We start from the raw sequence: 26342 nt of genomic DNA on the forward strand, positions 1-26342 counted from the left end.
ATGTTTTTGAAAGAAAGTCTGTGTGAACTTGAATAATTAGCTACACATCAGAAATCATTGATTGCAGATCATGCATTAATGAACACTGTTACTCACTGTTTGATGTGGTGCTGTCGAATCCATATCGTAAAAGTCAGTTTGTAAAGCCTGTGCTGACATTGTGACTGAATTATATGTAAAAAAAAAAATGAACTGAATACATTTTCTCCAAATTCTCTCGGTGGGCAAAGCAGAGAAAGGGGAGGTAACCTTTCCCCTTATGACGACATAAGGGGAAGATTCCAGATCGGCTCGTCTGAGCTCTCTTTTTTCAAACACAGAGCAGAACACCCAGAGCTTGCTTTACAGCTCTCCAAAGTTCTAGCCACTGAGGGACCATAGACAGTCTAGGTGAACTCATATTAATGTTAAAAAACCTTGTAAAGTGAAATTTTCTTGGACAGAAAAGGGAGATTCGATATTGGTCTATAATCAACTAGTTCTTTGGGTTTTTTTTTTTTCAAGTTGTGTTTTTTTGATGAGAGGATTAATAACAGCCAGTTTGAAGGTTTTGGGGACATATCTTAATAACAATGAGGAACTGTGAAGAGGATCTATGACTTCTGGAAGCACCTCTTTTAGGAGCTTAGATGGTATAGGGTCTAACATACATGTTGTTGGTTTAGATGATTTAACAAATGTATACAATTCTTCCTCTCCTATAATAGAGAATGAGTGGAACTGTTCCTCAGGGGGTCTATAGTGCACTGTCTGATGCGATACTGTAGTTGACGGCTGAATGGTTGCAATTTTATCTCTAATAGTATCGATTTTAGAAGTAAAGTAGTTCATAAAGTCATTACTGCTGTGAAGTTGGGAAATGTCAACACTTGTTGAGGTTAATTTAGCCACTGTATTGAATAAATACCCGGGGGTTATGTTTGTTTTTTTCTAAAAGAGAAGAAAAAAGTAATCGGATATTGCAGTTTTTAATGCTTTTCTGTAGGATAGGTTACTTTCCCGCCAAGCAATACGAAATACCTCTAGTTTTGTTTTCCTCCAACTGTGCTCCATTTTTTGGGCTGCTCTCTTTAGGGTGCAAGTATGATCATTATACCATGGTGTCATACTGGTTTCCTTGACCTTCCTTAAGCGTAAAGGAGCAACTGTATTTAAAATGCTAGAAAAGAGAGAGTCCATAGTTTCTGTTAAATTATCAAGTTTTTCGGAGGTTTTGGATATGCTAAGGAATTTGGATACATCAGGAAGATAACTTAAAAAGCAGTCTTTTGTGGTAGAAGTGATGGTTCTACCATACTTGTAACAAGAAGTAGAATTTACAATTTTGGCTATATGAAGTTTGCACAAAACTAAATAGTGATCTGAGATATCATCACTTGGCTGCACAATTTCAACACTATCAACATCATTCCGTATGACATTATTAAATCTAGAGTATGATTTTGACAATGAGTAGGTCCTGAAACGTGTTGTCTAACCCCAATAGAGTTCAGAATGTCTATAAATGCTGAGCCCGGTGAAACACACCAATTTGAAAAACTAATGGAATGCATAGTCGATATAAAAAATTGGATGACGAGTAATTTCTTACTGCTAAATTCAGAAAAAAAACAGAGGTGTTAATCATAGGGCATAAAAACTCTGCTTGTAATAACCTAGAACACTGTCTAAGACTTGATGGTTGCTCTGTCAATTCTTCGTCATCAGTTAGGAACCTAGGTGTGCTACTTGATCGCAATCTTTCCTTAGAAAGCCACATTTCTAGCATTTGTAAAACTGCATTTTTCCATCTCAAAAATATATCTAAATTACGGCCTATGCTCTCAATGTCAAATGCAGAAATGTTAATCCATGCATTTATGACTTCAAGGTTAGACTATTGTAATGCTTTATTGGGTGGTTGTTCTGCACGCTTGGTAAACAAACTACAGCTAGTCCAAAATGCAGCAGCAAGAGTTCTTACTAGAACCAGGAAGTATGACCATATTAGCCCGGTCCTGTCCACACTGCACTGGCTCCCTATCAAACATTGTATAGATTTTAAAATATTGCTTATTACTTATAAAGCCCTGAATGGTTTAGCACCTCAGTATTTGAATGAGCTCCTTTTACATTATACTCCTCTACGTCCGCTACGTTTTCAAAACTCAGGCAATTTGATAATACCTAGAATATCAAAATCAACTGCGGGCAGCAGATCCTTTTCCTATTTGGCGCCTAAACTCTGGAATAACCTACCTAACATTGTTCGGGAGGCAGACACACTCTTGCAGTTTAAATCTAGATTAAAGACCCATCTCTTTAACCTGGCATACACATAACATACTAATATGCTTTTAATATCCAAATCCGTTAAAGGATTTTTAGGCTGCATTAATTAGGTAAACCGGAACCGGAAACACTTCACATAACACCGTACTTTCTACATCATTAGAAGAATGGCATCTACGCTAATATTTGTCTATTTCTCTCTTGTTCCGAGGTCACCGTGGCCACCAGATCCAGTCTGTATCCAGATCAGAGGGTCACTGCAGTCACCCAGATCCAGTACGTATCCAGACCAAATGGTGGATCAGCACCTAGAAAGGACCTCTACTGCCCTGAAAGACAGCGGACACCAAGACAACTAGAGCCCCAGATACAGATCCCCTGTAAAGACCTTGTCTCAGAGGAGCACCAGGACAAGACCACAGGAAACAGATGATTCTTCTGCACAATCTGACCCTGCAATCTTCGCTGCACCCTGGAATTGAACTACTGGTTTCGTCTGGTAAGAGGAGAACTGGCCCCCCAACTGAGCCTGGTTTCTCCCAAGGTTTTTTTCTCCATTCTGTCACCGATGGAGTTTCGGTTCCTTGCCGCTGTCGCCTCTGGCTTGCTTAGTTGGTGTCACTTCATCTACAGCGATATCATTGACTTGATTGCAAATAAATGCACAGACACTATTTAAACTGAACAGAGATGACATAACTGAATTCAATGATGAACTGCCTTTAACTATCATTTTGCATTATTGAGACACTGTTTTCCAAATGAATGTTGTTCAGTGCTTTGACGCAATGTATTTTGTTTAAAGCACTATAAAAATAAAGGTGATTGATTGATTGATTGATACAATAGCCAGTACAAACATAACAGGGTATTTATCATTAACATTTGTTTCTCTGGATAATGTTATATGAAGCACCATGGGCCCTATTTTAACGATCTTAAACACAAGTGTCAAAGCGCGAAGCGCAAGTAACTTTGTGGGCGGGTCTCGGCGCTGTTGCTATTTTCCCGGCGGGATAAATGGCTCTTGCGCCCGGCGCAAATCTAAAATGGGTTGGTCTGAAGTAGCTTCATTATTCATAGGTGTGGTTTGGGCGTAACGTGAAATAAACCAATCAGAGCGTCATCCAACATTCCCTTTAAAAGCAGGTGCGCAAGTTCCATTATAGATTGCTATTATTATGGCGTATTTACCAGGCGCATGCCAGGAGCGGTTCACAGCCGAGGAGACTGATGTTCTTGTAAGAGCAGTGAAAGACAGAGAAGTTGTGTTGTATGGGGATGGGAGAATAATTAGCCTGAATAATTTGTAAACTAGATTTATGCCTATTTTTTTCACATCTTCGTGGCACACCACAATGATTTTCGTCATCTCATGTGTTAATAATTTTTAAGTGTAACAATTTATGATTTGCAAAAATAACTGTTGCATCTGTGTAGATTACTACATGAGCAACGTGTATGCGCGTTTTGCACGCTATACATTATGGTCAAGCATGCGCCCTTAAAATAGCATAATGAACAACTGCGCAACGCGCCACTGACTTTAGACTAGGTTTTTTCTGGTCAGTGGCGCAATTGTTTAATGGAACAGCAAAATAGCACCAGGGATTGTTTGCGCCGGAACATGCCTCCTTTTTTGCGCTGAACCGCCCAGGGAGCGCAAGTTCATTCACTAGTTTAGCGACGTGCTTCTGTGGAGGGAAAAGCGTGCTTTGCGCGGGTGCAAAATAGGAATGACACATGCGTCGGTGTACAAAGTCAATTGCGCTGGGTGCAAGATAGGGCCCCATAACTTCAAACGAGTTATACTTGAAGCCTGCCCTCTGAGAAATCCTGAAAATGTTGTTATAAATTGAAGCAACACCTCCCCCCTTTGCCTTTTAGACGCGGCTCATGTTTATAACAGTAATCTTGGGGGGTAGACACATTTGAAATAATGTAATCATCAGGTTTTAGCCAGGTTTCTGTCAAACATAGCACATCTAGATTATGATCAGTCATCATATTATTTACAAAAAGTTTTTTCGTAGAAAGGGATCTGATATTCAATAAGCCAAGCTTTATCATTTATTTATCCGTATTGCATCTGTTTTTTATTTGTTGAACCTCAATTTAATTGTTAATCTTAACTTGGTTTGAAGGTTTTTTGTATTTTCTATTTCGGGGAACAGACACAGTCTCTATAGTGTGATATCTAGGTGAAAGAGTCTCTATGTGCTGAGAATTAACTGACCTCTGTGACGTGAGGCAACTAGCAGATGGTCGGTTTAGCCAGTCTGTCTGCTTCCTGACCTGGGCCCCAGTTAGTCAAGTATAAACACTAAGACTATTTGCCATATTCTAGAGAGAAGAGTGGCGCCACCCCAGGATGAATGAAGACCATCTCTTGTCAACAGGTCAGGTCTGCCCCAATGCCCCAGGTCTGCTCGTCCAATTGTCTATGAAACCTATGTTATTCACCACTTAGACATCCAGCCATTGAGTGATGACAATTTGCTATGCATCTCGTCACCACAGTAAGCAGGGACGCGACCAGAGCATTACAGTGTCTGACATCGTGCTTGCAAGTCCACACACCTCTTTAATGTTATTTTTAGTGATCTCCGACTGGCGAAGTCGAACAAAATTAACCTAACCCTAACCCTGTCTCTAATTCTGAAATCTTCTCTGTCAGCCTAACTATTTCCCTGCATTTATCATTTGTGAATCCCTCATCTTCGACAGAGATAGATAAACTGTACATGTGACAAGATGTGCAAATAACAATAGCAGGAGAAGCCATTACTCACTGTGCTTGATTAAATATTCTTACCACAGTTGTTTGATGAACTTGCAAAAAACTGAAGCGAGAGAGAGGAGAGGAGAAAAGGAAACAGCGATAGGTTCGAATGAAAACGCTAATGACAAGCTAATGAGTGCTAAAGCTTTGCAGGTGTACTGCACTCACGGATTTAAAATAAAAGTGAACGATCAAAATTAATCTGATAAGATTGATCGATAATATCAGAAATATGGTGTGAATTAAGTTATATTTTATCACTGTAGCAGAAATGACTCGAACCAGACAAATTAAAGAGTCGATTAGGGCTGTGTTTGAAACACAAGCCGAATTCCTCAGGAAGTCATAAATCAGTTCTAGTGCCACAAGTCCAAAGCAAGATGACCAACCAACTTGTTCACAGAACAGCTTTCAACATTAACAACACTAGAACAATTATTTACAATCTCAATTCGAAGAAGAGAAATTTGGTGTCAATGAGAGTTAAACACTTCCATTGACTTCCCCCCACCTAGCAGAACCAGACTGAAATTCCTAGGGGGGGGGGGGGGGGGGCTTTGAACCTCCGGTCTCCACAGAAATCTTTGTCAAGAGAATGGCATAGAAACTTTTGTACTTTTTGTCTTTTGTACATATATATGGACCAGAATGAACTCAAAAAGACTTATAAATGAATATCAGTCCATCGCTTCACTCCATATTCATTTATGTGTAGCCCACACATTTGACTATCATGTTATAATCACTTATTGTGTATGTCTTTCTAATAACTATGGGATAGCTTAAGGATACATGTTCATGTCTAGTGTCTATGTAATCGAATCTGCTTGCTTGAAATAGTCCTGACAATCATTTATTTGTCAAATATATCATATTCTTGTTACTCTGAGTAGTATTGAACAGTAAGAAAGCTATTTTTCTTAACCAGGAAATTAACATTCTTATAGCTGACAGACAGTTGACACTGAGCGGTCAAGTAAATACTTACAGCGGATCTAAATAGTTAAATTAATCATAATCTGTTATCATAATCATAATCATATCATCATAACCATAATCATTAATCAGTTATGAAAATTTATTAATATTTCCCCTTTGAGCTGATTCACTACATTATAATCAGTAATTATGTCCCCACTATATGCAACAAATGCCTCGTTTGTAATGGGTTTTATTGGTTTTGTCTTATCGCGACAGGACACACAGCATCACAGTATGGTAGGGGGTGTAACATTTCCATCACACGCTTGAGGAATTTGGCCAATCACAATGCACTGGATAGTTGGCCAATCAGAGCACACTTTGCTTTTCAGATCAATGAGCCTTTTAAAAATCAATGTGTTTTAGAAAGGCGGGGCATAGAGGAGCAACAATAGTGTACAGGATGTGGAAAATGTGTGTTTTTTTTTTAACCTTAAACTGCATAAACCTATTGCATTACACCAAATACCGCAATACTATTCTTTTTAGCAATGTAATATGACCCCTTTAAGGAATATCACATAAACAACAGTGGCATTTTCCTAGACTATCAGTATTAATGCAAACGAGATATTGAGTTTATCCTGTTAACCTGACCCCCCATTATGGGACTCCCAGCTGAAAGTGCTCTACCTAACTTATGTAACACTAATGAGCTGATGGTATTTCAGCCATCTGTTCCATACTAGTGAATCCTGACTCTTAACACATTCGGAACTCAAAAGACCAGAACGTGAGTAAACAAGGACCTTCGTTGTTTACATAATTCACCATTTTGGCCGCCCTGAAGTCGGCCACATCCTGCCTTGAGTGACAGTTATTTACAACACGAAATTCCAGAGTCACGTGGGCGAGCCTCAAAGGAGAAATGAAAACCCCCAACCAAATTCCTGAACACAAAGGAAACCTTTCGTAGAAGTTCCTTACTTTCATCATGTTATTAATAATATGTATTTTGAATATGTTTTGTGTGTACCATGGTTAATCCTTGTTATGCGAGGATTATAATTTTTCTAGCGTATAAATTGGAATTGTTTCTCCTCACCAACTTTCTAAAAGAAAGCCATGTGCTGCAACCCCCAGTCCCTTGCAGCTCGTAAAATTTTACGACCACACAGGACAGGAAACCTAATCCTTACAAAAGAATGGTAAAATGTACTCAAATTTAGTCTTAATGTGTATATTATTGTTTTTGCGGTGCATTAGAGGTTTCCCATATAAATTGGGACTATCTGCAGTGTTATCATGTGTTAATCAAATCTTTAAATGTGTGTAATTCTGCATTTGAATGTAACTTCATGTTTTGATCATTTATATATATTGTTTTTAGTATCTGTGTGATCGTCATGCTTTGACAGACCCATTTATCTAGAGCAAAGTAATGAAAAATGTATTTAATCTGGAATTACGAACTTGGTAGAATATCCCTGATGAAATCGGAGAAGCCCTAAATCATCAGGGGGCTGTCTCCACAGAGACAAAGGAACTTTTCCCTCCGCTTCAGATCGCGGACGTTCATTGGCTGTTCACACGAAAAGAGGCGGGAACCATCCCAAGCCATAAGAACCGGCCGAACAAGATCCGCTCTCTCTTCTTACGCTGATTCCCTTCCCTCCTGCATCGACCCAGGTCACTCCCGCGAGTCCCTCGGCGCGGATTTCACACTCTCTTCTCTTCTTCTCGTTCTTGGTTCTCGGACACGCTGCTCTCCTGTGCCACCCTCCGCTCATAACGCCGTCCCCCCTCAGCACAGGGACTGAGAGGGGGAAGCCATTATCACGGCTCCTTTGGAAGCTTTCGTTTTTGTTGTTTGTTTTCTTTACTAAGTTTATTCAACTATTCGCCTCTCCACACAAGGAAGACGAATTCTGGAACATTGTTTGTTGAACCTTTCAAATACCGCGCGAAGACAGAACAAAGGACCACGTGACTCCACGCTCACGCCAAGATCCAGAGCAGCTCACACGCGCGCGTCGGTCTTCACGCTCACGCACGATGGGCCATGCAAGTATCACTTTTCTATGGAGATTTAAATGCTGCTTTAAAGTGTTGCTATGATCTGATTGTTGTTGGCTTCCAAAAAGGTTACTGACTGATTTTCATACCTGAGCTCATTCTGTGATCTCTCTCGCTTTCTCCATTTTCTCCATTTTCTCTCTCTCTCTCTCTTATTTGGATTCCGTTATGTCTTGTATAAAGGTTACTGTCTGTATTGTCGTACGCATATTTACTCTGTGTGATTTGTAGTTTGATGTATTATTAGTTGAATTATTAAAAAACCATATATCCATGATTGGCTTGGACTCCACCCCACTCACATTACGAGTCACTGAAAGGTCTGATCTTTAGCTACAAGCTTTAAATTTAGAAACTAAATTTATCATAAGGATAGGATAATGTTTTCATGGCCAGAGAATATTTTTCAATAAAGTGATAACTTTATTGAAAATTGATAGGTCAACCTGGTTTGCTGGACAAACCACTGTTTGATTTGCAGTAATTTACAGTAAGAGATATCACAATAATTGATATGAAGAATGGAATATTGACATATTAATGAGTAAGTTACAGTGCCCTGTAATTAGTTATTGGTATAGACAATTGAGCTATTTTTAATAATCAATAAAATTAAATGTAACTGTCATCTGAGATATATATTAATCATATTCCTGATTAATTATTCAAATTCCCTATATATCATTTGAGTTAATTACTATGTAAAACTCATTGTTGTTACATTTTGGTGGAGAATGCGGGAATTTCAAACTTCGTTTTGTGAGCAATCAATCTGTGTATATGGTTTTTAATAATTTCTGCACGTGCGCTATGAAATTATGTAACGTTACTTGTGAGATAAGTCGCAAGACGCGAATTCACTCAACTGACTGAGGCAAAAAGCTGGTCAGTCAGCGTGCTAGGTATTTGTAGAAACTTAACAGTATAGTCACTGTTATTTTTAATGAAAGTAAACTGCAGTATAATGTTAAAAGTATCCTGTTAAGAAAGACCAAAATCTTTTTACAGTGAGAACATTTTAATATGAATGATTAAAAGATAAAGAAATCTTTTATTAGTTGCAACATGTAAATCTGAACATGAGCGATGTTCCTCTGATTCAGTTAAAAAGGCCTTGCTTATTAAATATCATTATTGAATTTGTGGTGAACCACAGTGATATTCAAAAAATAAAACGATAAAAACTCCTGGTCTAAAATTGGCTTAGCTACCCGATTTTAAACCTAAAACATTTAAATCATAAGTGCTATTTTGATAAATGTCTATTGGAGTCAACTGATGGAAAATTCCTGTTTTGTTACATTTGTGTTTTGGAAGTGAACGGATCCTTCCTTCACCCTATGTTTAATATAGCACCACAGAAATCAAAACTTTCTGTTCGTTACTTGTGATTTTTGATGCAGAAAATCAGCCTGACAAAAGATCTGATAATTTCTAAGTCATATTGAAATTGTAATTCCGCTATCTAAACACCAGAGGGAATGCGTGGTTTAGAAATTTCAGGTTACGCCCTGCTTTCTGATTCCAGCTTGCATGAGTGCAAAGCTGCCATCCTGTGGCCGTTTCAGATAATGCGCTCTGATTGCTAATTTATAATCCCCTGTGATGTATTTGAATTAGATGTCTAAATTCTCGATAATTATTTGCATTTACAGCTTTGCTCGTGCGAATATTATTACAGGGAAACAAAAGAATTTTCCCTGCCTTTGACTGTTTACATTTACTTTGAGTTTGGTTCAAACATGATTTGAATTAAAATGTAATTGTTTAATAGTGGAAATCTAGATGTTTCAGGTCAACTACTGTTTGACCCACTTAGAAGGTAAGCCATCTAGTGGCAGTCTCCTGTTAAATCGACTAACAGACCTCTGTCTTTTCCATTCTGTTTTGAATTGCATGTCCACTTTTACCCTTTTTGATTAATCTCACCCTGTTTGATTAATTTCATAATTATTAATGATAACTTACAAGCTATCATGGGTTATTATACGATATTATTCAGATTTTCCTTTTAATTCTTACATGCTTATTTTAAATTTTGAATTTTTAATTTGAATTAAGTTTTCTGTTCAGCAGGTTAAAGACAGAGAAGCAGCACTCCCCCCCCCCTTGTGGTGAAAACCAGCTACTCCTTCTCCCTTGTTTCATTCCTGTCTTTTAATTTGATGTTTATTATTTTTCTTCTCTCTTTTGACTTAGGTTATTTTGATAATTACCATTATTATCATAATTCCTTTGTTTTGTTTTATTATTATTAGGTAAAGCTGTTACCTTTCCTCTCTACATATATAGTTACTCAATTGATGTTAAACAAACCAAACCTTAATTAACTTTAAGTTTCCTTTGTTCATCCTTTGTGTATTTGATTGTAGAACTCCCTCGGTGATTGGACAGTCATCTCAGGTTTCCAGTGAGCAAGGCTGCCCGACCGGTGTTACCGATACTGGCTGCGAGTGAAACTCGGTTCCTCTTGTCTCTGTCCGTTAGCTGCATGCAGTGGAGACATCAGCAATTTTGGCACTCCAAAGGTTGTGCTAAAAGTCACAAGCCGTTCGAGATGGCGCCACGCCAGAGTAACGGAGGACCGGGGACACTGCGGTTGAGTGTTTGGGGAGCACCGGAGAGGTTTACCAAGCTACGGGTCACCTCCTGAATGACTTCAATTCACCCAGGTGAACCCAATGTGATAAAACCTATCCACTTATTATAAGCCACAGAATATTAGATATTCCCCCAGATATATTTTAAGTGTTTGACCCTTTTGCTTCTTTAAACCACACCATATTTCTAGGTTTCCTACCCAGATAGCCCACTCACCTGTTGGCCCTATCTTAAAACCTAGCAGTAGGCTTAGGCCTCCTTATTCTCACAAACACATTGTGTTTCTATTGTTTTTATCTCATTTCAAGTGTTGTTTCACTTTGATCTTTTTCTATCCCCTGTTGTGATTTGTTTCTTTCATTTCACATAGAGACAGTAACCTATGAGCCACCAACACGAAGTTAAATCGTAGAGCCAACCAGCAGCCGGTGTCATCACACGACCCGCTAGGCTACTGCCTGTCAAATCTCCATTTCAGGTCCTTCGTTGACCCAAGTTAATTGGCTACTTAACTGTCTGACTGTTTGCATCAGTCAGCCCCAAAATTCTCATAAACGGCACAGCCCGTATGAATATAGCTCGTTAAACGTAGAAAAAAAACTGGCATTGGTCTTTTTGTGTGTGTGTGCTGTGCTTCTCTCACCGACAGAGAGTCAGGATGTTCCAGGCATCCAGTCCAGCAGTCCACGGGGGCCACCTCTCGCCATGGTTGAAAGCAGTGACGACCCCCTTCCTGCCCAAGGACGCCAGTAACCTGCAGCACCCAGAGCAACTAGACACCGAGCTAGATGAACTGATGGCACACGATCCAACCAAAAGTGACTACTACAGAGAAGTAGTCACCCAGGCACGGCTCAGTGAACGGAGCAACATCGCGGAGGAGGCCTGGAAGGACCAGGCCCCAACCCAGAGTCATCTTGATCAGCTCCTCCTCGAGACCCGGAACCAGCGCGAGAAAGAGGACGACACAGATTCAGAGCTACAGAAAGGAGTTGAAAGACTTCACAATGCTCTGCAAGATCTTCGCCTCGACACAGATCAAAAAGAACAGCTGGAGAGAGAAGCCAGAAAAGAACTCAACAAAAAACTCCAGCAAGGTGACGCTCTACTAAAAAGAACAGAGACTGAACTGAAAGAAAGAGACTATAAAACCTGGGCCTGCAAAACACACTTGCAAGCGGCCCGAGCTAGAATTCAACAAGCTTACTCTGCAGAGAGACAAGCTCCAAGATGAACTTGACACTGTTCACACAGAACTGAGACAATCTCACAGATTACAGAGTGGCTGCATCGGAGAAACGCACACCACAAAGTTTCTCCCGGCCCGCCACTCCAACCCTTTCAACCAAGAACCCAGAGCTGAAAAAGGGGGTGTAAGCTCACTTCTAAGGAAATCACCAGCCAGCTTACAAGAACATCTGTTAACAACAGAGGGAAGAGAACCCTTCCAGAGAACGCATGTCACTAAACCCTGCACTGCTCACAGAGAACTTCACAAGCTAGCCAGAACCATCTCTACATTCAATCCAGATCCTGCAGGAGGACATGACGTTCATGCTTCTTTACAAGCCATTGACTTTCATTTGCAAACTGTCGCTAACGTGACAGATGTGAACACATTGTACCTGTTAAAAATCACGTCCAGCCGTGATGTGCAGTGTTTTCTGGATCGTCAACCAGAGACTGTCAAAGCGTATTACCAGCAACTGCTACAGACTTTGATTCTTGAATTATCTGATCCAAACTCAGACCATGGGCTCCTTATTGCTATGGACCTCAAACAGGGCCGATTTGAAAACCCACAGACTTTCTGTAGTCAGCTACGAAAAGCCTACTTCGGAGCATGCAACGAACCAGGTATGTAACAGGATGTCAACTTAATAATGCTGTTCCTCCTAAACCTACATGCCAGTTGGAGTTTTCATCTCAGAGTCCCAGCGTGTCCACGTAACAGGACTACACAAGAGTTACGGAACTTAGCCCACAAAGCTTGCACCAAGCAAAAGACTATTGGTGAAGTCTCTATCTCTGAGCACTGCTTGGAGTTAACCCTAGATGGCGCCCTACAACGCCACAGTCACAGACATTTTTACAGAGAGTTCCAAGCGTTCCAAGCCAGCAGAGGGCAACACAATCGTAATGGTGCTCATCCAACGCACCAGAGCGAGCGATTCCTACCATCCAGGACACAAAGCCCCAACATCCGGCAGTGGAACCACTCTCGACTCGACACTGGTAAGCTCAGTCCTGAGCCCACGTCGGAAAAAGACAGTGCAGCCACGTCTGAGACAGCAGAGATCCTGAGGGTGCTGAAAGATCTTCTTCACATGAAAACTCGCAAGGAAGATGAGCCAAGCACCCAGAACACTGCCCGTCATCTACAGACCACAGAGCTAACTGTCACAGCACAAAGTGACAACAACACCCAAGCTCCACAGTCAACAGCTGCACACCCTGAATGAGACAGCACAGGTCCTCACACCAGGTACCACAAACACAAGGTACCAGAAAATGCTGTTTTGACTACCTGCCTTCGCAGCGAGCTACACAAGACCGGTCCTCACCACCCACCGATCGTCACACCTGCCCTGATGCCAACATTCCTGGGCAGCCTTGTCAAAAAGGGGGTGGGTCGAAAAGGAGTCAACAGGGAAGACCTGATCGACACAGGATTAAACCTGATGGTGATCTCATCTCACCTTTTCAAAAGACTCCAATTTGAAGCTAAGAGACAAGATCGAACTCTTACACCTCAAACTTATGAACTGAATGTACAGGTGTACAGACAGAATGACATCCAGTTTGAACAGGTTGTTTCCATTCACCTGAAAATCGTTCCGTTGAGTCTAATACATCCCATGTATGTCCCACCAATGAACACTCATACATTGCTCATTGACAAAGACCTGCTAGAACACTTTGACCCTTTTCTGAACTTCAAACAGCTAAAAGACTTTGCTCAAGTGCGAGAACCTTTTTCTCTCCAGCCACTCCCACAGAGCCAGACGGTCAGGTCATAGAGGTCACAGGAACCCCAGCAGCCAGCCATGAGTACAACACCCTAACGACAGGCCCAAGTTCAAGCCTCTGTACCTTAGTCAACAAACAGGGTACGGTGGTACCAGCTTACACCAAAGGGGTCGCTGTTCGGCTCAACCTGCAATGTGGTCAAACCTTACACCACACGCTGGGTTTCTTCCAATCCTCACCTGAATGTGTGGAACTCGGACTCACACTTGCAAACAACAAGCATGTCAAACACCAACACCTGTTCCAGCAATGTGATAACATCACAAAAACACACAATGTGATCGGGTACTGGAAGAAAGCAAAAGGACACTCGAAGTTACCAAGTCTAGACAAGGACTTTAAAGATCACACTGACACCCTTGCCAAAACTGGCACACTAAACAACATTCTGTGGTCACTCCCAACCCTCCCACCCACATTCAAGGTTGAAGTGATTACACACAGCATAAGAACTTTACTAGCTAAACTGCCTACCTCAGAATCACTTACGCTGGATCCGTTGTCTACACAGACCAACATAGCGGACATGCGTGCTTCTGAAAACTCGATAATGACTTTGCTTTACCACCTCTCAGACCCCTCCATCCACCCTGGCAACCAGTCTACAGTCACTGACAACCAAAGCCCCAGACCACTGCATGATACACAAACCATGCTGCGTGCACAGAACAATATTGTGGGTTGTGCACCGTCTGACATCACAATGCCAGGGCTTGTAATGCCACGGAGCAAAAGGGGGATAATGCAAATATATTTCCATGACGCAGCATGTGCTGCACCACGCAGCACCAGAGCCACTGACAAAACACTGAAGCAAGCGTCATGCCAGCAGCAAGATGTGGCAAAACATGGGCGAGGGCGAGCTAAACCCAGTCGCCGCCCACTAAGCAAAGAGGCTGCCCTGTCCAACCAAAGACAGCCCTCGTTTGTTCTTTCTCCCCTTTCTCTCTCTCTCTCCCTATTATCTGTACCAGGATGCTGCTGTGGTTTGCCGTGCCGTGCTGTCAGCCAAAGAGAGGACAGCTGCCAACGAGAAAACCGCTGAGACTCCTGACTACCGATGACAGGGCACACTACCCCAGCACTGTAACCGAATACAGCTGTACAAGGTTCCGATGGAGAGAGGACTCCCTCACTCACACTGAGGCCGATGTCAAACACATGTTCAGCCAACATGAGAAAGTGACTGTTACACAATTGGAGTTAAGTGGACACCACCACCGCTCCAAACAGTTCCCGGGAGCTTTGCTTAGAGCCGCTGCTGCCGCCAGAATGTTTAACATTGTTATGTCCAGTGTCAATGCAGCGAACCAGACTGTAAACTCCTTGAAACCATTGTTTACTGTCTTCCAGAAGAACTTCACCCAGACTCAGCTGTTTACAGCATTAACAACAGACATGCTGTGGGAGGTTAGCTCCTCCAAAGACAGCCTAACCACGAGTAAACCCACACCATACATGATAACCTTAAACCTTGTGTTAACTGTGCTGTCTTACGCCATCACCATGCCAGCTGACCTGCTACAAATACACCTGACCAACTCTCTGGATAGCGCCTTCCTACGGCCGTCAACCCCAAACAGAGAGAAGTGAACGTGCTCCTGAACCAACCCATCAGCGAGTCAAGCCAAGTCTACAGACCTAAAGACATTGTCAGTGTCAGGATGTGGAAAAGCAACACCCACACCACAACACACATTCCAAATGTGGTGGCCTAACACGACAGTGACACACAGCTGTACCTGGCCCCAAACGTGCACATGTGTGCTTTGTCCAAAGACATTCATTATCTCTGCCTTAGCAAACCCTTCCTCAGACACAACTCTGAAGGAATCTGCGAGCTGCAACCCTGGGACAGCGATACGCGCTGCCCTGCCGAAGCCAAGCCTCTTACACAAGTCACAGAAACGCAAGCAGAGATTGTGGGTAACAGATGGCTCGTCAACACTCCTGTGCGCTCAGCTACGCTGACCTACGACCAGCATGACACCGCCACCCGTGCCAACCTGCTTGACCAAGTACTGAAAGGTACCACCCAACACATTGACATTACTCCTGTCGACACAGCCCTCCAAGCACAGCCTCGACAGCCCGTTCTGAACCCGTTATCTGCGGTCCGAGTCTGGACTGCTCCCGACACTGCACGGTGCATCTCCACCATCATTGGTCCCGCCCTGAATCTTGGCGTGACCTTCATCCTATACAGGATACTCAACGAGATGCAAACCTCTACAGCCAAACTCACGACAACTGTGGCTGGAGGTCTCCGATGGAATCTCCGGAAAGGGGGTGCCAAGTCAAAGACAACACCGAACCTCACCAAGCTGAATCCACAGCTCCAGGAACCACCTTCCATCTTGAACCACCTGCCGTCATGATCCACCTTTCATCTGCCCATAGTGATGATTGCCGTCCGATGATGTCCACACAGGGACTTCATCCGACGGAAAGGGGGGAGATGTAACACTAATGAGCTGATGGTATTTCAGCCATCTGTTCCATACTAGTGAATCCTGACTCTTAACACATTCGGAACTCAAAAGACCAGAATGTGAGTAAACAAGGACCTTCGTTTTTTACATAATTCACCATTTTGGCCGCCCTGAAGTCGGCCACATCCTGCCTTGAGTGACAGTTATTTACGACAAGAAATTCCAGAGTCACGTGGGCGAGCCTCAAAGGAGAAATGAAAACCCCCAACCAAATTCCTGAACACAAAGGAAACCTTTCGTAGAAGTTCCTTACTTTCATCATGTTATTAATAATATGTATTTTGAATATGTTTTGTGTGTACCATGGTTAATCCTTGTTATGCGAGGATTATAATTTTTCTAGCGTATAAATTGGAATTGTTTCTCCTCACCAACTTTCTCAAAGAAAGCCATGTGCTGCAACCCCCAGTCCCTTGCAGCTCGTAAAATTTTACGACCACACAGGACAGGAAACCTAATCCTTACAAAAGAATGGTAAAATGTACTCAAATAGTAGTCTTAATGTGTATATTATTGTTTTTGCGGTGCATTAGAGGTTTCCCATATAAATTGGGACTATCTGCAGTGTTATCATGTGTTAATCAAATCTTTAAATGTGTGTAATTCTGCATTTGAATGTAACTTCATGTTTTGATCATTTATATATATTGTTTTTAGTATCTGTGTGATCGTCATGCTTTGACAGACCCATTTATCTGATTTGATTTGATTTAATGGTTTATTTAAAAGGGGACAGTGCAATTTCATAAAACACATGAACAAACATGGTTAAAAAAGCCAGAATTAGCCAAAAGGCTATTTTTCATCTGTAGTCCCCTGGCCAAGATGTAAAAAAAGCAATATAAATGACACATAAAATAACTTAAGGTACATTGTACCTGTTACAATAATCAGACACACAAAAAACACATTTTCAAAAATGGCTATAGTGTATCTAATATATAATACAGCTCAAATAGGCTCAGCTTTTAATGTTGGCAGACATAATTGTTAATGAGCCAAATTTTCAATTTTTTTGTAAAGGCCTTGTAAGTGTTAAGCTGTCTAAGCTCCTCAGGTATAGAATTCCATTCAGTAGCGCTCCTCACTGACCAGGCCGAGCGACTGAAAACGCTCCTGCGCAGAGGGATGACACAGTCCCCTCTGGCAGAGCCTCGAGTAACGCGCTCAGAACTGTTTCTTTGGCTGATGAACTCAGCCAGAGGAGCTGGTGCCAAATCATGTGTCACTTTGTATATGAGATTCAAATTTAAAAACTTATGAATACTGTTCCAGTTTAAACGGCTGTGTTTTTTTAAAATTGCACAGTGATGATAGTGCCTTGGTTTTTTGTCCATGATTTTAATGGCTTGTTTGTATAATGTTTCCAAAGGTCTTTTTGCGCTCGGACTTGCTTGAGACCAACTTGTAAAACAGTAATTGAGATGACTGAAAATCATGGAATGTAGAAAAATTAGTGCAGCTTGGGTTGACATGTCATTACGAATTGAGTGGAAATTTGCAAGATTAAACTTGATTATTTTACATAGTTTTTCAATATGGGCTTTAAAGGAGAGTTGTGAATCTATTACTAAGCCAAGATATTTATCAATCAATCAATCAATCACCTCTATTTATATAGTGCTTTAAACAAAATACATTGCGCCAAAGCACTGAACAACATTCATTTGGAAAACAGTGTCTCAATAATGCAAAATGATAGTTAAAGGCAGTTCATCATTGAATTCAGTTATGTCATCTCTGTTCGATTTATATTGATTTACGATTCGTAATTTTTCTCCACCAACTATTATGTCAGGATTAAATGAAGCTCTATTGGTTTTACTGAGAAACATACCAACAGTTTAAATATTTAGCTGCAGGAAGTTCTCCTGCAGCCAGGATGTAACACGAGTCATTGCTTTATTAAGTTTATCTGCAACAATGTCTTTAGAGCGACCATGAACAAATAAAACGGTGTCATCCGCATACATTAAACATTCTACTTCAGAGCAAACATTAGGCAAGTCATTGATATAAAGGCTAAATAAGAGGGGCCCTAATATTGAGCCCTGAGGAACCCCGGTGGTTAGCATCTAGAGCAAAGTAATGAAAAATGTATTTAATCTGGAATTACGAACTTGCTAGAATATCCCTGATGAAATCGGAGAAGCCCTAAATCATCAGGCGGCTGTCTCCACAGAGACAAAGGAACTTTTCCCTCCGCTTCAGATCGCGGACGTTCATTGGCTGTTCACGCGAAAAGAGGCGGGAACCATCCCAAGCCATAAGAACCGGCCGAACAAGATCTGCTCTCTCTTCTTACGCTGACTCCCTTCCCTCCTGCATCGACCCAGGTCGCTCCCGCGAGTCCCTCGGTGCGGCCTTGGGCCATGATCATTTCGCGCTCTCTTCTCTTCTTTTCGTTCTTGGTTCTCGGACACGCTGCTCTCCTGTGCGACCCTCGGCGCGGCCTTGGGCCGCGCTCATAACGCCGTCCCCCCTCAGCACAGGGACTGAGAGGGGGAAGCCATTATCACGGCTCCTTTGGAAGCTTTCGTTTTTGTTGTTTGTTTTCTTTACTAAGTTTATTCAACTATTCGCCTCTCCACATAAGGAAGACGAATTCTGGAACATTGTTTGTTGAACCTTTCAAATACCGCGCGAAGACAGAACAAAGGACCACGTGACTCCACGCTCACGCCAGGATCCAGAGCAGCTCACACGCGCGCGTCGGTCTTCACGCTCACGCACGATGGGCCATGCAAGTATCACTTTTCTATGGAGATTTAAATGCTGCTTTAAAGTGTTGCTATGATCTGATTGTTGTTGGCTTCCAAAAAGTTTACTGACTGATTTTCATACCTGAGCTCATTCTGTGATCTCTCTCGCTTTCTCCATTTTCTCTCTTTCTCGCTCGCTCTCTTTCTCTCTCTCTCTCTTTTATTTGGATTCCGTTATGTCTTGTATGAAGGTTACTGTCTGTATTGTCGTACGCATATTTACTCTGTGTGATTTGTAGTTTGATGTATTATTAGTTGAATTATTAAAAAACCATATATCCATGATTGGCTTGGACTCCACCCCACCCACATTACGAGTCACTGAAAGGTCTGATCTTTAGCTACAAGCTTTAAATTTAGAAACTAAATTTATCATAAGGATAGGATAATGTTTTCATGGCCAGAGAATATTTTTCCTTGAATTATAAGGAGTGATAACTTTATTGAAAATTGATAGGTCAACCTGGTTTGCTGGACAAACCACTGTTTGATTTGCAGTGATTTACAGTAAGAGATATCACAATAATTGATATGAAGAATGGAATATTGACATATTAATGATTAAGTTACAGTGCCCTGTAATTAGGCTGTTGGACAGTGTTTTCTCTACTTCCTGTTGGCCTTCTGTAGCTAATCATAGCTCCGTGTAGCTGTTTTTATTTTATATTTTTTTCTCTATAATCTTTCTTACTATCACTGTCTGTTTGTTTGTTTTTTAAATTGTAAAATATAACTTAATTCACACCATATTTCTGATATTACCGATCAATCTTATCAGATTAACTTTGACCTTCACTCTTCCGTGACTGCAGTACACCTGCAAAGCGTTAACACTCGTTAGCTTGTCATTAGCGTTTTCTTTTCTCCTCTCCTCTCCTCTCTCACGCTGCAGTTTTCCACAAGTTCATCAAACAACCGCAGTAAGAATATTTCATCAAGCACGGTGAGTAATGGCTTCTCCTACAATTGTTATTTGCACCTCTTGCCACATGTACAGTTTATCTATCTCTGTCGCTGATGAGGGATTCACATGTGATAAATGCAGGGAAATAGTTAGGCTGACAGAGAAGATTTCAGAATTAGAGACACGCATCCAAACTTTAATTGAGGACAGTAAGAATGTTAGGGCTCTAGATATGGCTTTGGATGCGTCTAGCTCAGGGACTCCTGAACATTGTCCGGTTCCAGCAGAGCCCCTGCAGCAGGGCAACTGGGTGACGGTGAGGCAGCGTAGTCGTGGGTCAAAACACCGCTCTTCTGTTCCGATCAAAACATTAAACAGGTTCTCCCCACTCAGTGATGCACCCACTGAGAAACCTGATGAAAGTGCTCTAGTTATTGGCGATTCTATTGTACGGAACGTGAATATAGAGACACCAGCCACCATAGTCAAATGTTTACCGGGAGCCAGAGCGCCTGACATCTTGGCAAATTTAAAAGTGCTGGCTAATGCTAAGCGTAAATACAGTAAGATTGTTATTCATGCCGGCGCTAATGATGTTCGACTTCGCCAGTCGGAGATCACTAAAAATAACTTTAAAGAGGTGTGTGAACTTGCAAGCACGATGTCAGACACTGTAATATGCTCTGGTCCCCTGCCTGCTTACCGTGGTGACGAGATGCATAGCAGATTGTCATCACTCAATGGCTGGATGTCTAAGTGGTGCCCACAGAATAACATAGGTTTCATAGACAATTGGACGAGCTTTTGGGGCAGACCTGACCTGTTTAAAAGAGATGGTCTTCATCCCTCCTGGGGTGGTGCTGCTCTTCTGTCTAGAAATATGGCACATAGTCTTGGTGATTATACTTGACTAACTGGGGCCCAGGTCAGGAAGCAGACAGACTGGCTAAACCGACCGTCTGCTAGCTGCCTCCCGTCACAGAGGTCAGTTAATTCTCAGCACATAGAGACTCTTTCACCTAGATATCACACTATAGAGACTGTGTCTGTTCCCCGAACTAGAAAATACAAAAAACGTCCAAACCAAGTTAAGGTTAACAATTTAATTGAGGTTCAACAAATAAAAAACAAATGCAATATGGATAAACAAATGATAAAGATTGGCTTATTGAATATCAGATCCATTTCTACGAAAACACTTTTTGTAAATAATATGATAACTGATCATAATATAGATGTGCTCTGTTTGACAGAAACTTGGCTAAAACCTGATGATTACATTATTTTAAATGAGTCCACCCCCCAAGATTATTGTTATAAACACAAGCCGCGTCTAAAAGGCAAAGGGGGAGGAGTTGCTTCAATATATAACAACGTTTTCAGGATTTCTCAGAGGGCAGGCTTCAAGTATAACTCGTTTATGATAAATGTTAATGATAAATTCCCTGTTATGTTTGTACTGGCTACTGTATACAGGCCACCAGGGCACCATACAGACTTTATTAAAGAGTTTGGTGATTTTACATCCGAGTTAGTTCTGGCTGCAGATAAAGTCTTAATAGTTGGTGATTTTAATATCCATGTCGATAATGAAAAAGATGCATTGGGATCAGCATTTATAGACATTATGAACTCTATTGGTGTTAGACAACATGTTTCAGGACCTACTCATTGTCTAAATCATACTCTAGATTTAATACTGTCACATGGAATTGATGTTGATAGTGTTGAAATTATTCAGCCAAGTGATGATATCTCAGATCATTATTTAGTTCTGTGTAAACTTCATATTGCCAAAATTGTAAATTCTACTTCTTGTTACAAGTATCGAAGAAACATCACTTCTACCACAAAAGACTGCTTTTTAAGTTATCTTCCTGATGTATCCGAATTCCTTAGCATATCCAAAACCTCAGAACAACTTGATGATGTAACAGAAACTATGGACTCTCTCTTTTCTAGCACTTTAAATACAGTTGCTCCTTTACGCTTAAGGAAGGCTAAGGAAAACAGTTTGACACCATGGTATAATGAGCATACTCGCACCCTAAAGAGAGCAGCCCGAAAAATGGAGCGCAGCTGGAGGAAAACAAAACTAGAGGTATTTCGTATTGCTTGGCGGCAAAGTAGCATATCCTATAGAAAAGCATTAAAAACTGCTAGATCTGATTACTTTTCTTCTCTTTTAGAAGAAAACAAACATAACCCCAGGTATTTATTCAATACAGTGGCTAAATTAACGAAAAATAAAGCCTCAACAAGTGTTGACATTTCCCAACACCACAACAGTAATGACTTTATGAACTACTTTACTTCTAAAATCGATACTATTAGAGATAAAATTGCAACCATTCAGCCGTCAGCTACCGTATCACATCAGACAGTGCACTATAGACCCCCTGAGGAACAGTTCCACTCATTCTCTACTATAGGAGAGGAAGAATTGTATAAACTTGTTAAATCATCTAAACCAACAACATGTATGTTAGACCCTATACCATCTAAGCTCTTAAAAGAGGTGTTTCCAGAAGTCATAGGTCCTCTTCTGACTATTATTAATTCCTCATTGTCATTAGGATATGTCCCCAAAACCTTCAAACTGGCTGTTATTAAGCCTCTCATAAAAAAGCCACAACCTGACCCCAGAGAACTTGTTAATTATAGACCAATCTCGAATCTCCCTTTTCTGTCCAAGATACTAGAAAAGGTGGTATCCTCACAATTATATTCCTTCTTAGAGAATAATGGTATATGTGAGGATTTCCAGTCAGGATTTAGACCGTATCATAGTACTGAGACTGCTCTCCTTAGAGTTACAAATGATCTGCTCTTATCATCTAATCGTGGGTGTATCTCTCTATTAGTTTTATTGGATCTTAGTGCTGCGTGAACACTTGAACACTTTGTTGGCATCAGTGGAAGTGCATTAGCATGGTTTAAATCGTACTTATATGACCGCCATCAGTTCGTAGCAGTGAATGAAGATGTATCATATCAATCACAAGTGCAGTATGGAGTACCTCAAGGCTCAGTACTAGGGCCGCTACTCTTCACGCTTTATATGTTACCCTTGGGAGATATCATCAGGAAACATGGTGTTAGCTTTCACTGTTATGCTGATGATACTCAGCTCTATATTTTCTCGCAGTCTGGTGAAACACACCAATTTGAAAAACTAATGGAATGCATAGTCGATATAAAAAAATTGGATGACGAGTAATTTCTTACTGCTAAATTCAGAAAAAAACAGAGGTGTTAATCATAGGGCCTAAAAACTCTGCTTGTAATAACCTAGAACACTGTCTAAGACTTGATGGTTGCTCTGTCAATTCTTCGTCATCATTTAGGAACCTAGGTGTGCTACTTGATCGCAATCTTTCCTTAGAAAGCCACGTTTCTAGCATTTGTAAAACTGCATTTTTCTATCTCAAAAATATATCTAAATTACGGCCTATGCTCTCAATGTCAAATGCAGAAATGTTAATCCATGCATTTATGACTTCAAGGTTAGACTATTGTAATGCTTTATTGGGTGGTTGTTCTGCACGCTTGGTAAACAAACTACAGCTAGTCCAAAATGCAGCAGCAAGAGTTCTTACTAGAACCAGGAAGTATGACCATATTAGCCCGGTCCTGTCCACACTGCACTGGCTCCCTATCAAACATAGTATAGATTTTAAAATATTGCTTATTACTTATAAAGCCCTGAATGGTTTAGCACCTCAGTATTTGAATGAGCTCCTTTTACATTATACTCCTCTACGTCCGCTACGTTCTCAAAACTCAGGCAATTTGATAATACCTAGAATATCAAAATCAACTGCGGGCGGCAGATCCTTTTCCTATTTGGCGCCTAAACTCGAATAACCTACCTAACATTGTTCGGGAGGCAGACACACTCTTGCAGTTTAAATCTAGATTAAAGACCCATCTCTTTAACCTGGCATACACATAACATACTAATATGCTTTTAATATCCAAATCCGTTAAAGGATTTTTAGGCTGCATTAATTAGGTAAACCGGAACTGGAAACACTTCACATAACACCGTACTTTCTACATCATTAGAAGAATGGCATCTACGCTAATATTTGTCTGTTTCTCTCTTGTTCCGAGGTCACCGTGGCCACGAGATCCAGTCTGTGTCCAGATCAGAGGGTCACTGCAGTCACCCGGATCAGGTACGTATCCCGACCAGATGGTGGATCAGCACCTAGAAAGGACCTCTACTGCCCTGAAAGACAGCGGAGACCAGGACAACTAGAGCCCCAGATACAGATCCCCTGTAAAGACCTTGTCTCAGAGGAGCACCAGGACAAGACCACAGGAAACAGATGATTCTTCTGCACAATCTGACTTTGCTGCAGCCTGGAATTGAACTACTGGTTTTCGTCTGGTCAGAGGAGAACTGACCCCCCAACTGAGCCTGGTTTCTCCCAAGGTTTTTTCCTCCATTCTGTCACCGATGGAGTTTCGGTTCCTTGCCGCTGTCGCCTCTGGCTTGCTTAGTTGGGGTCACTTCATCTACAGCGATATCATTGACTTGATTGCAAATAAAAACAGACACTATTTCAACTGAACAGAGATGACATAACTGAATTCAATGATGAACTGCCTTTAACTATCATTTTGCATTATTGAGACACTGTTTTCCAAATGAATGTTGTTCAGTGCTTTGACGCAATGTATTTTGTTTAAAGCACTATATAAATAAAGGTTATTGATTGATTGATTAGTTATTGGTATAGACAATTGAGCTATTTTTCATAATCAATAAAATTAAATGTAACTGTCATCTGAGATATATATTAATCATATTCCTGATTAATTATTCAAATTCCCTATATATCATTTGTTGTTACACTTATAATTGTAATAGTTTCCTACTTCAGTGGGTTACAAACATAATTGTGGTGTCTTTAGAAAGAAGACCCTTTGGGCTTTAATTTTTATCAAGCGGATTTGATAATGCTCAAAAATATTAAAAGCTATAGACACTTGAGTGCCTTGAATTTTTTTTTTACCACTCTTAAATATTTTTTTTATTTGTTCTAAAAATACATGAAATGAGTCCTGGAGACCAATCTAGAAAAGTAATGAGTTGAAAGCCACATGTCTCATGAGTTTCTATTTCAAATCTGAATAAAATATTATGAAAAAGGAGACTCCTGCTAATATTTTTATGAGACTATGTCTACACCCCCCATCCCCCAAATACAAGAAAATATATTTCCAAATAGTATTGAAGGCTTCTACAAACTATTTAGTCAGTAAACATACCACTGCATAGTTTTTTTCAATTATAAAACACTAGACAGAAACTTAGACATCATATAAGTGATTTATTTGAGCACTAGAAAAATAGAATAAGAATAATTTGAGTAAGAAAAATAAGAAAAATAAAAAAAAGATTTAACTTTGTTTGCCAATTATAGAACATCCTGAGATTGCTAGAAATGCATCTTTTACAATGAATTATGATGCAAATAAGTTAGGGCTGCGCGATTAATCGAAATCGAAATAAAATCACGATTTGAGTGTGTGTGATTTCTAAATTGCTTTATAGCACAATTTTCTTGCATTGCATGCAGGGCCGGCGCAAGCTCAAATGCCGCTCTAGGCAGAGAACGATCGTGCCGCCCCAACCTCACACTCACATTTAGGTATCCTTAAGATGCATGTAAACAAATTATTATTTATTTTTTATACAAAATTACACTAAAATAAAAACATGTTTTTTTCATACTGAAACATGAAAAAAGTACATAATGCAACAGCTGCATATAATTTCTGTTTTATAATACATAGTGTACAGAATAAAACTAAACATATGCACACAACTTTTAAGCTCATAAGTACTGGAGGTTTAGATTTTTCTTGACTGAAACACACATTCTCACAACTAGCCTACATTTCAGAAGCGTGCGCATCGGGCTTTCGCAGCGACAAATGCTTTGATTGCATCCTCGAGTTTAACTTGTACTTTGGAGATAATTTTTAATCAGTTTAAGCTTTAAAAAACCGCGTTCTCCAGAGCTCACAGCGACAGAGAGAGTGAGGAGTGTGACCCTTGGGCAATAAATATATTGGGCAAAACATATAACACCTGAGGCACCACTAAAGTGAGCTCTATGACCAATGCATGGCAAAAAAAAAAAAAAAAAGAAGAAGGAAAAAAAATCCCTGAACACGGTTTTATTTTTTATTTTTTTCATGTCTAGACATTTTGTTTGACATCTTTACTTAGTGATTATTTTGACCTATGTCTGTTCTAGAGACATTTGATAAAGATCTCATTGGTTTTCTTTTGGAAATAAGTTTAAAATTTATACTGAATGCATTTATGACTGTAAAGCATGTCTGTGTGTGTCAAAATAGTGATTAAAATCGAAATCGCAAAATTGATCAAAAAATCGTAATAGTTTTTTTTTGTCCATATCGCACTGCCCTAAAATAAGTGCTGATGTGCTGATGGCCACTTATATAGATGGTAATAACACAAA

General features: G+C 40.5%; 1 protein-coding gene and 1 long non-coding RNA gene across 4 annotated transcripts in view; one reads left to right on the forward strand and one right to left on the reverse strand.

Moving 5' to 3' along the window:
* The window catches only part of LOC128020207 (interferon alpha/beta receptor 2-like), a 142160-nt gene that overhangs the window by 35804 nt on the left and 80014 nt on the right, over positions 1–26342 (reverse strand). The window lies entirely within an intron of this gene.
* LOC128020225 (uncharacterized) lies at positions 1511–24567 on the forward strand. The gene is made up of 3 exons (XR_008185309.1): positions 1511–1616; positions 23092–23977; positions 24021–24567. It is a non-coding gene; the product is annotated as an uncharacterized LOC128020225 (long non-coding RNA).

The sequence above is a fragment of the Carassius gibelio genome, chromosome A9 (assembly GCF_023724105.1).
Source record: "Carassius gibelio isolate Cgi1373 ecotype wild population from Czech Republic chromosome A9, carGib1.2-hapl.c, whole genome shotgun sequence".
NCBI classification, from domain to species: domain Eukaryota; kingdom Metazoa; phylum Chordata; class Actinopteri; order Cypriniformes; family Cyprinidae; genus Carassius; species Carassius gibelio.